Source organism: Giraffa tippelskirchi, chromosome X (genome assembly GCF_054371585.1).
Source record: "Giraffa tippelskirchi isolate mGirTip1 chromosome X, T2T-mGirTip1v1.2.pri, whole genome shotgun sequence".
Classification (NCBI taxonomy): domain Eukaryota; kingdom Metazoa; phylum Chordata; class Mammalia; order Artiodactyla; family Giraffidae; genus Giraffa; species Giraffa tippelskirchi.
This window is the reverse complement of record NC_137289.1, coordinates 38,679,100-38,691,344: the sequence shown is the minus strand read 5'-3', so window position 1 is coordinate 38,691,344 and position 12,245 is coordinate 38,679,100. Positions and strand designations below refer to the sequence as shown.

Below are 12,245 nucleotides of genomic sequence, written 5' to 3'. Positions count from 1 at the left end.
CGACCACAGTTCCCAGCGGAGGCACTCATGGCGCCACTGGGTCCAACCGCATTCGCTCCACTCCGTCTTCCCGCCGCATTTGAATTTGAGTGGACACTGATGTTAAGCTGCAACATTCTTTGTCTCTTTTCCAACTCCACCCCTTCATTTCGACATGGTCACATCCAAGGTGGGGCTGGCTCCAGAGCGAGAGATTGGCTGCCGCTTTGTGGGTAGATGGCCGGAATTAGTTCTTCCGGGGCGCGAGTATATGCGGAAGTCCGGCTACTCCCGCCCTCCTTTTTCTCCTGCTCAGTCCCCATTGGCTGCCTGTCTTAGACAGGCACTGAGGTCGCGGAGCTGGACCTCTGGGCGAGAGGCGTGTGTATACCAGTGCGCCTGCGTTCGTTTACGCGGCTTTTCAGAGTGTGCCATTTTTTCTTCGAGTTTCACCGCTTTTCCCGAAGGGGTTGAATAGCTGCCTTGGTTACTGGCGAGGTTCGGCACAGTCAGTGGCTGTGCAGCGTGACGGTGTTTCAGTCTTACTTAGCTCTCACTCAGTCTGGATCATGTGGCAACGCGCGGTAAGTCGCACAGATGCATGCAATTCATGACCAGGGAGAGGTCTCAGGGCTTCTTTCGCGTCTCTCCCTGGAGAGTAACCTGTGTCAGGGAGCTTGGGGTTGTGTATGACTACGTATGACATCACAGATGCTGTTTTGGGTACGTTTGATCTCTCTGAGCCATTGGCCAGGATTGTGTGTGATGGGATATTTGATCGGAGTGGATTTTGCGAGCCGTAGTCCAAAGCCTCTAGGATGTGTGTGCCTGTGTGCCGGGATGTGCATTTTTGGAGCTTTGGGGCATTTGAGTCCCTGGGTGTGAGATCTCTGTGTAGGCGTCTCTGCCCCAGAATGTGAGATCTCTGAGCTTTTGATTCTGGGTCCCAAGTTGTGCTGTCTCTGAGCTGGTTTGAAGGGGGGTTTGTCTTAAGGTGGAAACTCTCAGCTGCTTGGGGTCTGCGCACAGGGTGCAGGTTTTCCATTTGACTGGGGACTTTATCTGCAGGTTGTATGATGTTCTTGAGTTACTCAAAGTTCTGTCTTTCTGCTTAGGGGTTTCTGTATTAGGTTAGTAAGTGTCCGGAGTGGTTTGAAGTCAGTCTCCGTGATGTGAAGTATCTGTGCAATTCTCATTTATTTCTGTCTTGAAGACCTTGGTCTGTTTGGAGGCTCTTTGTCGCAGTGTGTTTGGTCTCTGTCGTGTTTGAGGGTCTGAGACTCGAGTTGTGAGCTCTCTGTGCAAATACTCAGTGACCTGTTTTTGGTGTCTCTGGGTATCTACCTGAGCTGTTTGGAGTCGTTGTGTTGGAAATAAAGCCTCTTGCGTTCTTAGCTGTGAGGTCTCTGTCCAGGAACTGAGGATTTGAAAGCTGGCAGATACGATTCCAAAGCCTGGAACCTGACATGCTGACTGTGTGTCGTTGAGCATGTACGATAATTAATACAGTGGGGCCAGTGTCCATCTTGGAGGGTACCTGTGCATGTTAGCAATGTGTGTAAAGGGCCTGGCTCCCGACTGTCCTTCAGCAAATGTTTTCTGAGCACCTGCAATATACCAGAGCGCTATTTGAGGAGTTTGTGACAGGACAAAACGGACCAAGTCTCTCATTTCAGACCTGGTAGTCCGTAAGTAAATCAGCGTGGCCAGCAGTATGAAGAAAGATAATGCTAGATCAGGCTAAAGGGTGTGTGTGGGTATGATGTTATTATTTTATTCAAGGCAATGAGGGAAAGTCTCCCTGAAAGATGGCAATTAAGCAGAGATGTGGAGGAAGTGAGGGAGCAGGCCGTGGGCTTACCTAAGGGAAGAGCATTCCAGGCAGAAGGAGCAATAAACGCAACAGTCCTGGCAGGGAAATCTACTTGAGGTGCTTCTGAATGTCAAGGAGTCCCGTGATGCTCTGAGTTTGTCATGTTTCATTGGGTTTAGCACTCATTGCAAAGGGTCTGGTGCCGAAATCTCTGTTTCTCCCACAATTTGTGGTCATCCGCATTTCACAGATGAAGGACTCAAGGCTCCAACGTGTGCCCTGCACCTTCTCTCCTAGCTATACCTGAAATTAGGAGTGAAACCTTCTGGTCCATGATGAGAGACAGAGAGCTTGAGTATACCAGCTGCAGGGATGATAGAATCCATGCTGAATGTCAGTCAGCCAGTGGGTATCAGTTAAAATATGGGAATCGTGCCTCATAATACTGCTACTCTTTGGAGGGCAGGACTTAAAAAGGAGAAAGCAAGCGGGGCAAAGGAAGGAGGCAGGAAGGGGAAGCTGGAGGACAATGAGAAAATAAAAGCCAATGGTTTCATCACATTGCTTGGATTTGGCCCACTTTACCTTGAGTAACTGATTGTATCAGAATATAGTCACCCTTTCTCTGTCCCTACCCATTTTTTCCCTCTCTTTCTCTTTTGTGCCAGGGATACCACCTGGGCCTGGTTCAGTTCAGTTCAGTCTTTCCCGGCATCAGGGTCTTTTCAAATGAGTCAGCTCTTCCCATCAGGTGGCCAAAGTATTGGAGTTTCAGCTTCAACATCAGTCCTAACAATGAACACCCAAGAATAATCTCATTTAGGATGGACTGGTTCGATCTCCTTGCAGTCCAAGGGACTCTCAAGAGTCCTCTCCAACACCACAGTTCAAAAGCATCCATTCTTCAGCACTCTGCTTTCTTTATAGTCCAACTGTCACATCCATACATGACCACTGGAAAAATCATAGGCTTGACTAGATGGATCTTTGTTGACAAAGTAATATCTCTGCTTTTTAATATTCTCTCTAGGTTGGTCATAACTTTCCTTCCAAGGTGTAAGCGTCTTTTAATTTCATGGCTGCAATCACCATCTGCAGTGATTTTGGAACCTAGAAAAATAAAGTCAGCCACTGTTTTCCCATCTATTTGCCATGAAGTGATGGGACCAGATGGCATGATTTTGTTTTCTGAATGTTGAGCCTTAAGCCAACTTTTTCACTCTCTTCTTTCACTTTCATCAAGAGGCTCTTTAGTTCTTCTATATTTTCTGCCATAAAGTGGTGTCATCTGCATATCTGAGGTTACTGATATTTCTCCTGGCATTGTTGATTCCAGCTTGTGCTTCCTCCAGCCCAGAGTTTCTCATGATGTACTCTGCATATAAGTTCAATAAGCAGGGTGACAATATGCAGCCTTGACATACCACTTTTCCTATTTGGAAACAGTCTGTTGTTTCATATCCAGTTGTAACTGTTGCTTCCTGACCTGCATACCGGTTTCTCAAGAGGCAGCTCAGGTGGTCTGGTATTCCCATCTCTTTCAGAATTTTCCACAGTTTATTGTGATCCACACAGTCACAGGCTTTGGCATAGTCAATAAAGCAGAAATAGATGTTTTTCTGGAACTCTCTTGCTTTTTCAATGATCCAGTGGATGTTGGCAATTTGATCTCTTGTTCCTCTGTCATTACTAAAACCAGCTTGAACATCTGGAAGTTCATGATTCACGTATTGCTGAAGCCTGGCTTGGAGAATTTTGAGCATTACTAGTGTGTGAGGTGAATGCCATTGTGCGGTAGTTTGAGCATTCTTTGGCATTGCGTTTCTTTGGGGTTGGAATGAAAACTGACCTTTTCCAGTCCTGTGGCCACTGCTGAGTTTTCCAGATTTGCTGGCATATTGAGTGCAGCACTTTCAACAGCATCATCTTCCTGAATTTGAAATAGCACAACTGGAATTCCATCACCTCCACTAGCTTTGTTCGTAGTGATGCTTCGTAAGGCCCATTTGACTTCACATTCCAGGATGTCTGGCTCTAGGTGAGTGTCCACACCATCGTGATTATCTGGGTCATGAAGATCTTTTTTGTATAGTTCTTCTGTGTATTCATGCCACCTCTTATTAATATCTTCTGCTTCTGTTAGGTCCCTAAGATTTCTGTCCTTTATTGAGCCCATCTTTGCATGAAATGTTCCCTTGGTATCTCTAATTTTGTTAAGGAGATCTCTAATCTTTCCCATGCTATTGTTTTCCTCTATTTCTTTGCATTGATCACGTGGGCCTGGAGATTTCTGTAAATTTTTCAAATACAAGCTCAGTTTTTAAATAGATTATCTATTTCTTTTTGGCTGAACTTTGTTAGTTAGTACCTTTCCCTGAAATTGCCAGATGTAGTTATATAGAATCATTCACAGAATCCTTTTAATTTCTGTGGGATCTGAAATCTGTTTTACTCCCGACTTTGGTAAATGTTGTCTTTAGTTATCTTGCTTTTTTTGGTCTACATGAGTAGAAATTTATGAATTTGTATCGACCTTTTGAAAGAGCCAGCTTTGGGTTTTGTTGATCATCTCCATTTTTTTTTTCTCATATCTGTTCTGATCGCCATTTCCCTTATTTTGCTGAGAGTCTCTCCCTACACAAGGGGTTTAATAAAGTCCCTGAGAGTTTCCCAAGCGTAGTGAAAACGGACAGATTCTAGGGCACTATTGTAGCTGCAGTAAGTGAGATGCACTGAGTGCGGATCATGAAATCTCTATTTTTCTTTTTTTAGAATTCCTCAGTTCTGACTGACGTGAACAACTTGTCTAGGCACTACCAGAGCACAGGAATGGTCTTATTTTGCCTCCTGCCAGGCTCTGTCTCCATTGGGAGCATGTGTAGGTGACAGGGGTTTGCTGCCTTCTCTGATGCACAAACCCAAGACCTCCAGTCTAGGAGACTCACTGACCTGCTGTCTGCTGTTCTGAGGAGGCTCTCAGACCATCATTTCTACAAAACATCCTGATTCTAGTGTTTTCAAGCCTCTATCTGAAAGATTTGTGAAGAAATCCGATTTCTATTTCGTGTGCATGTCCATGATGTATGATCAATTTGTGTTATGTGATAGCTGTTATTCTACATATTTTGCCATAGCCGTTGGATCTTGGCCTTGACTGAATAAATAGAGAACACACTGAGGTTTCCACAATGCCTCGAGACCAGTGGCTCCCTGACTGCTGGGCGACTCTGAGCAAGTAACATAGCGTCTCTGTGCCTCATTCTTCCATTAGCCAATAGAAACACTAGCTTGGAGTAAATTTAACTACTTCATGGGGCAGTGTAAAACACTGACCATGTTAAGACAGGGGAAAGTGTCAGAACAGTATGTGCCATATGATACGTTCCCAGTCAATTCTAGCTGTTGTCATTACTGTAGTTTATTTTATTGCTGTTCCACATTTCCCTGGATAGTGCTCCAATGACACAATGTCAAGACCACATTTGACTCACCGCATGGACCTTGCAACATCACTTCAGCCCTTCAGGGCCTCAAGAACGGAGTGTATGAGGCATGGGGGAAGGATATGCTTTTTTTTTTAGCATAATGAGTATTCGGCTCTTCCTATGGGGACATTGTGAAGCCTAAATACAACACTGAGGCTTCATCGTGTGCTCATATGGAAAAGTTTAGTGCATATTCTCTATGAAGTTACAAGTCTAATGACCCCTTCATATGATATGTATAATGACAGGAAGTAAGTGGTCACTGGACGGTTATCAAATATGTGTATATAAAGTTTTAAATACCTTATAGAGGGTCATTTAAAGGCCAAGAAACTTCATCACATAGGTTTTCTTTTTATCAAGTCTAATTCTCCTATATCAAATTCTGAAAATCTCAATCTAATGAAGATATGAAAATGTTAATAGTCAAACTTTCATCATTAATGCTTTATTTCTTGTTTAGTTTTCACATTGCCAGTTTCAGTGTGTTTCTTATTTCTTCTGCTAATATTCATGATTTTTAATCCAAGGGTGATGGTATGGATATTTTCTGAGGTAAATCATGAGGAGATTGTCAGCCATGATTTTGGATGGAGAGTCTGAGGATGGGACACGGGTGCTAGAGAGTGGAGTTGGGGTGGGAGGGGAAAAGGGTGGGGGCAGGGACGGGGGTGTGAGTACAAGCAGAAACGGAAGTGAAGAGAGGCTAGAAGATAAGCTCACCCTCCTGAACCGTGGTTAGCTCTCCATGTGTGCACATATAATGAAGTCTTTGAGTACTCATCACAAGACTATGAGGTAGCACTTTTAATGCTACCATCCCTTTCGGCAGCTGAGGAAGCAGAAACACGTAGCGGTTAACGGGTGAATGAATTTACCCAAAGTCACCTCCCTGGCAAGAACTGAGTCAGATTGGTGCCCAGGCCAGAGAGGAACAGAGACGTGTTGTATCTGACCCCCAATCTGGAACGCATTGCGGTGTGTAGTGTACTCTGGATCAAAAGGCAGATCCACATGTCCATCCGCAGGAAACTTTACTGTGTATGGATTGAACACAGTGTCTCCTAAGTGCATGAAAGACCATGGGATGTCATGTCAGCATGCACATATCACAGAGAACAGTTCCTGGTCCAAATAATAGATACAGTATCATGAAGACATTAACTCCCCTATCTCATACTTTTTAAAAATAAAGAAAACAGAACCTGAAAGGCAGTAGATCACATCTTACGGTGTTTTTTTTCCCTCTCAAGTGTGACATTCTAGATAATTTCCCAATCACCTATTTTTAGCTTTTGAAAAAATGTTTATTTTTCATTGATTGATTATTATTTACAGTATTGGTTTGATTTCTGTCACACCTCAACCTGAATTAACCATAGGTGTCGGTATACATATGTCCCCTCCCTCTTGAATCCCTCCCACGTCCCGCTCATTCCCACCCCTCTAGGTTATTACAGAGCCCCCGTTTGTGTTCCGTGAGTCATACAGCAAATTCCCATTGGCTATCTATTTACATATGTTAATGTATATTCATCCATGCTACTCTCTCCATTTATCTCACCCACTCCCTCTTCTCCCCTACCCTTGTGCATAAGTCTGTTCTCTATGTCTGTGTCTCCATTGCTGCTCTGGGAACAGGTTTATCAGTACCATCCTTCTAGATTCCATATATATGCGTTAATATACTATATTTGTTTTTCTCATTCTAACGTACTTCCTTCTTTATAATAGGCTCTGGTTTCATCCACCTCCTTAGAACTGACCCAGATGCATTCCTTTTTTCCTATGGCTGAGTAGCATTCCATTGTATATATGCACCACAGCTTCTTTATCCATTCCTCTGTCGATGGACATCTAGCTTGCTTCCATGTCTTGGCTACCGTAAATAGTGCTGGAGTGAACACTGGGGTACGTGTGTCTTTTTCGGCTTTGGTTTTTGAAGGGCATATGCCTAATAGTGGGATTGCTGGGTTACATGGTGGTTTTATTCCTAGTTTGTTTAAGTAATCTCCATACTGTCTTCCATAGTAGATGTATCAATTTACATTCCCGCCAGCAGTGTAGGAGGGTTGCCTTTTCTCCACACCCTCTCTAGCACTTGTTGCTTGTGGATTTTTTGATGATGCCCATTCCATCTGGTGTGAGGTGATATCGCGTTGTAGTTTTGATTTGCATTTCTCTAATAATGAGCTTCCCTGGTGCCTCAGATGGTAGAGAGTCTTCCTGAAGTGCGGGAGACCCGGGTTCAATCCCTAGGTCAGGAAGATTCCATGGAGGAGGAAATGGCAACCCACTCCAGTATGCTTGCCTGGAAAATTCCATGGACAGAGGAGCCTGACAGGCTACAGTCCATGAGGTCGCAAAGAGTTGGACACGACTGAGCGACTAACACTCTAATCATGAGTGATGGAGAGCATCTCTTCATGGGTTTATTAGCCATCTGTATGTCTTCTTTGGAGAAATATCTGTTTAGGACTTTTGCCCACTTTTTGACTGGGTTGTTTGTTTCTCTGGTATTGACTTGTAGGAGCTGTGTGTATGTTTTGGAAATTAATAGTTTGTCGGTTGTTTTGGTTGCTATTATTTTCTCCCATTCTAAGGGTGGTCTTTTCACTTTGTTTATAGTTTCCTTTGCTATGCAAAATCTTTTAAATTAAATTAGCACCTCCTTGTTTATTTTTGTTTTTATTTCCTTTATTGTAGGAGGTTTGTCATAGAGGATTTTACTGTGATTTGTGTCATACAGTATTCCGCCTATGTTTTCTTCCCAGGAGTTGTATACGTTCTGGTCTTACATTTAGGTCTTTAGTCCATTTTGAGTTTATCTTTGTGTATGGTGTTAGGAAAGTTATGACCAACCTAGACAGCATGTTAAAAAGCAGAGACATTACGTTGCCAACAAAGGTCCATCTAGTCAAGGCTATGGTTTCATACATGATTTCATACCTCATTTAGGAAAATCTGCACTCAGATTTCCACACGTGAATCATACAGAATTATATATTTCCACAGTTGAAAATCTAGGCCCACAAAACCCGTGCTAATATTTTAATATGAGTTCTAAGGAGAATTTAATATTTAATGTAGGTTGCTGAATGTCTTTATTTTCCAAAGTGAAACACAAAGACTTCCATATATCATGTGCAAAATGTGCACATAGATTTTAATAAGTGTAAAACAAAATATTCGATATTTAAGCAGGAAAACCTTTTTCCAGATTTTCGTATAGCGTGTTGCATGTTTCATACAGGAAAACCTGTGTCTAGATTTTCAAATGGAAAATATAGAGAGTTACGTATTTAGTGTAGAAACATCAGCACCCATATTTTCATATGTGAAATACAGAGTATCCCCAAACAAGGAAATCTGTGTCCATATTTTTTTATGTGAAATATAAAATATACCAACTTTCAGGCAGGAAAATCTTTACCTAGATGATCATTTATGAAATGTACAAATTTGTTAGTTCAGTAATGAAACTTTGCCTCAGTGTTTCATATTTGGACTATGGAGAATTATATACTTCATGTCCGAAAACCTTAAGTGAGATTTTCATTAGAAAACTGCAAAATATTCCATACTTTATTCAGGAAAACATGTGCTCAAATTTTCCTATGTGAAATATACAGCATTCCGTATTTATGTAGGGAAAAGAGTGCAGAGATATCCAGATGTGAAACATACAATAGTCCATCTATCATGACCAAAAATATACAGCTAGATTTCCAAACATAAATACAGATATCAAATTTAATGTAGAAAAAACTACACCCATAACTCATATGTGATATAGAGAAAATTGCATATTTCATCATTCAGGAAAATCATCATTCAGGTTTATATATGCATAAAGCAGGGCATTCAAAACCAGTGCTCTGGAACAACCCATAGGAATAGGGTGGGGAGGGAGGTGAGTGGGGCTTAAGGATGTGTGGGACACATGTATACCTATGGCTCATTAATGTTGATATATGGCAAAAAGCATCACAATATTGTACAGTAATTATCCTCCAGTTAAAACAAATAACTGAATTTGAATTCAAAAACGAAAAAAGTGGAAGGAACTCTACTCAGTGCTCTGTGGTGACCTAAATGGGAAGGCAATCCAAAAATGAAGGGATCTATGTATGCCTATAATAGATTGACTTAGATGTACAACGGAAACTAATATAAGATGATAAAGCAACTCCATTCCAATAAAAATTGTTTTCGAAATATAACAATTCAACTATAGCTCCAGCAGTGAATGAATAAATGGTTCCCCCATTTGCAATATATATGTCTGAGGGGACATTATGCTTTTTAAGTATAATATTTCAGTTAGAGGAAGATAAAAACTATATCATCACATGATATTGTTAGTTAATTTACCTGAGTTATAGAAACAGAGCAGAATGTGATTATCTTGGGATAGTGGAAATAGACCATGATGGTCTAAGTTACCCACTTTCAGTCAAAGGTTGAATAATCTCACCAAAGAAGATACTGTAATAGGGGCAAGATGGGCATGGAGCTGCCGTCCTTAGCTAAAGACCATAGAGGTTAGAAGACCAGGTCCACCAATAGTCAGCCTCTCAGCAGAGTGTAGTAAAAGATATATTTCAGCCTTTGTCCATGGCCCTCCAGGTCCTCTGGCCTTGGTCTGGGTAGCAAGGTGTGGGGCCTGGGGACAGGCTCTTTAGTTCTTCTTCACTTTCTGCCATAAGGGTGGTGTCATTTGCATATCTGACGTTATTGATATTTCTCCCGGCAATCTTGATTCCAGCTTGTGCTTCATCCAGCCCAGAGTTTCTCATGATGTACTCTGCATATAAGTTACATAAGCGAGGTGACAATATACAGCCTTGATATACTCCTTTTCCTATTTGGAGCCAATCTCTTGTCCCATGTCCAGTTCTAACTGTTGCTTCCTGACCTGCATACGGATTTCTCAAGAGGCAGGTCAGGTGGGCTGGGATTCCCATCTCTTTCAGAATTTTACACAGTTTATTGTGATGCACACAGTCAAAGGCTTTGGCATAGTCAATAAAGCAGAAATAGATGCTTTTCTCGAACTCTCTTGCTTTTTCGATGATCCAGCGGATGTTGGCAATTTGATCCCTGGTTCCTCTGCCTTTTCTAAAACCAGCTTGAACTTCTGGAAGTTCATGTTTCACATATTGTTGAAGCCTGGTTTGGAGAATTTTGAGCATTACTTTACTAGCGTGTGAGATGAGTGCATTGTGCAGTAGTTTGAGCATTCTCTGGCATTGCCTTTCTTAGGGACGGGAATGAAAACTGACCTTTTCCAGTTCTGTGGCCACTGCTGAGTTTTCCAATTTTGAAGGAGTATTGAGTGCACTGGTTTCACAGCATCATGTTTTTGGATTTGAAATAGCTCAACTGGAATTCCATCACCTCCACTAGCTTTGTTCACAGTGATGCTTCCCAAGGCCCACTTGACTTCACATTCCAGGATGTCTGGCTCTAGGTGAGTGATCATGCCATCGTGATTATCTAGGTCATGAAGATCCTTTTTGTATTGTGCTTCTGTGTATTCTTGCCACCTCTTCTTACTATCTTCTGCTTCTGTTAGGTCTATACCATTTTTGTCCTTTACTGTGGCCATCTTTGCATGAAATGTTCCCTTGGTATCTCTAATTTTCCTGAAGAGATCTCTAGTCTTTACCATTCTATTGTTTTCCTCTCTTTCTTTGCTTTCCTCTTTGATCACTAAGGAAGGCTTTCTTAACTCTCCTTGCTATTCTTTGGAATTCTGCATTCACACTGGTATATCTTTCTTTGTCTCCTTTGCTTTTCACTTCTCTTCTTCACACAGCCATTTGTAAGGCCTCCTCAGGCAGCCATTTTGCTTTTCTGCATTTCTTTTTCTTGGGGATGGTCTTGATCACTGTCTCCTGTATGATGTCACGAACCTCCGTCCATAGTTCTTCAGGCACTCTATCAGATCTAATCCCTTGAATCTATTTATCACTTCCACTGCATAATTGTAAGGGATTTGATTTAGGTGATACATGAATAGTCTAGTTGTTTTCCCTACTTTCTTCAATTTAAGTCTGAATTTGTCAATAAAGAATTCATGATCTGAGCCACAGTCAGCTCCCAGTCTTGTTTTTGGTGACTCTATAGAGCTTCTCCATCTTTGGCTGCAAAGAATATAATCAGTCTGATTTCGATGTTGACAGTGTGGTGATGTCCATGTGTAGAGTCTTCTTTTGTGTTGTTGGAAGAGGGTTGCTATGACCAGTGCAGTCTCTTTGCAAAACTCTATGAGCCTTTGCCCTGTTTCATTCTGTACTTCAAGGCCAAATTTGCCTGTTACTCCAGGTATCTCTTGACTTCCTACTATTGCATTCCAGTCCCCTATAATGTAAAGGACATATTTTGGGGGTGGTAGTTCTAGAAGGTCTTGTAGGTCTTCATAGAACCGTTCAACTTCAGCTTCCTTAGCATTACTGGTCAGAGCATAGACTTGGGTTACTCTGATATTGAATGGTTGCCTTGAAAACAAATAGAGATCATTTTCTCGTTTTTGGGATTTCATACAAGTACTGCATTTCAGACTCTTTTGTTGACTATGATGGCTACTTCATTTCTTCTAAGGGATTCTTGCCCACAGTAGTATAAATAATGATCATCTGAGTTAAATTTAACCATTCCAGTCCACTTTAGTTCACTGATTCCTAAAATGTTGACGTTCATACTTGCCATCTCCTGTTTGACCACTTCCAATTTGCCTTGATTCATGGACCTAACATTCCAGGTTCCTGTGCAGTATAGCTCTTTACAACATCGGACTTTCTTTCCATCACCTGTCACATCCACAACTGGGTGTTGTTTTTGCTTTGGCTCCATCTCTTCATTCTTTCTGGAGTTATTTCTCCACTGATCTCGAGGGGGCACCTACCCACTGGGGAGTTCATCTTTCAGTGTCCTATGTTTTTCTCTTTTCATACTGTTCCTGG

General features: G+C 41.9%; 1 long non-coding RNA gene across 2 annotated transcripts in view; it reads left to right on the top strand.

The window, feature by feature from the left end:
- The first annotated feature begins 394 nt into the window (after positions 1–394).
- The window catches only part of LOC145536444 (uncharacterized), a 33,967-nt gene continuing 22,116 nt past the window's right edge, over positions 395–12,245 (top strand). For both annotated transcript variants that reach the window (XR_014075854.1, XR_014075853.1), the window contains exon 1: positions 395–563. This is a non-coding gene — a long non-coding RNA (uncharacterized LOC145536444). The remainder of the gene's footprint in view (positions 564–12,245) is intronic.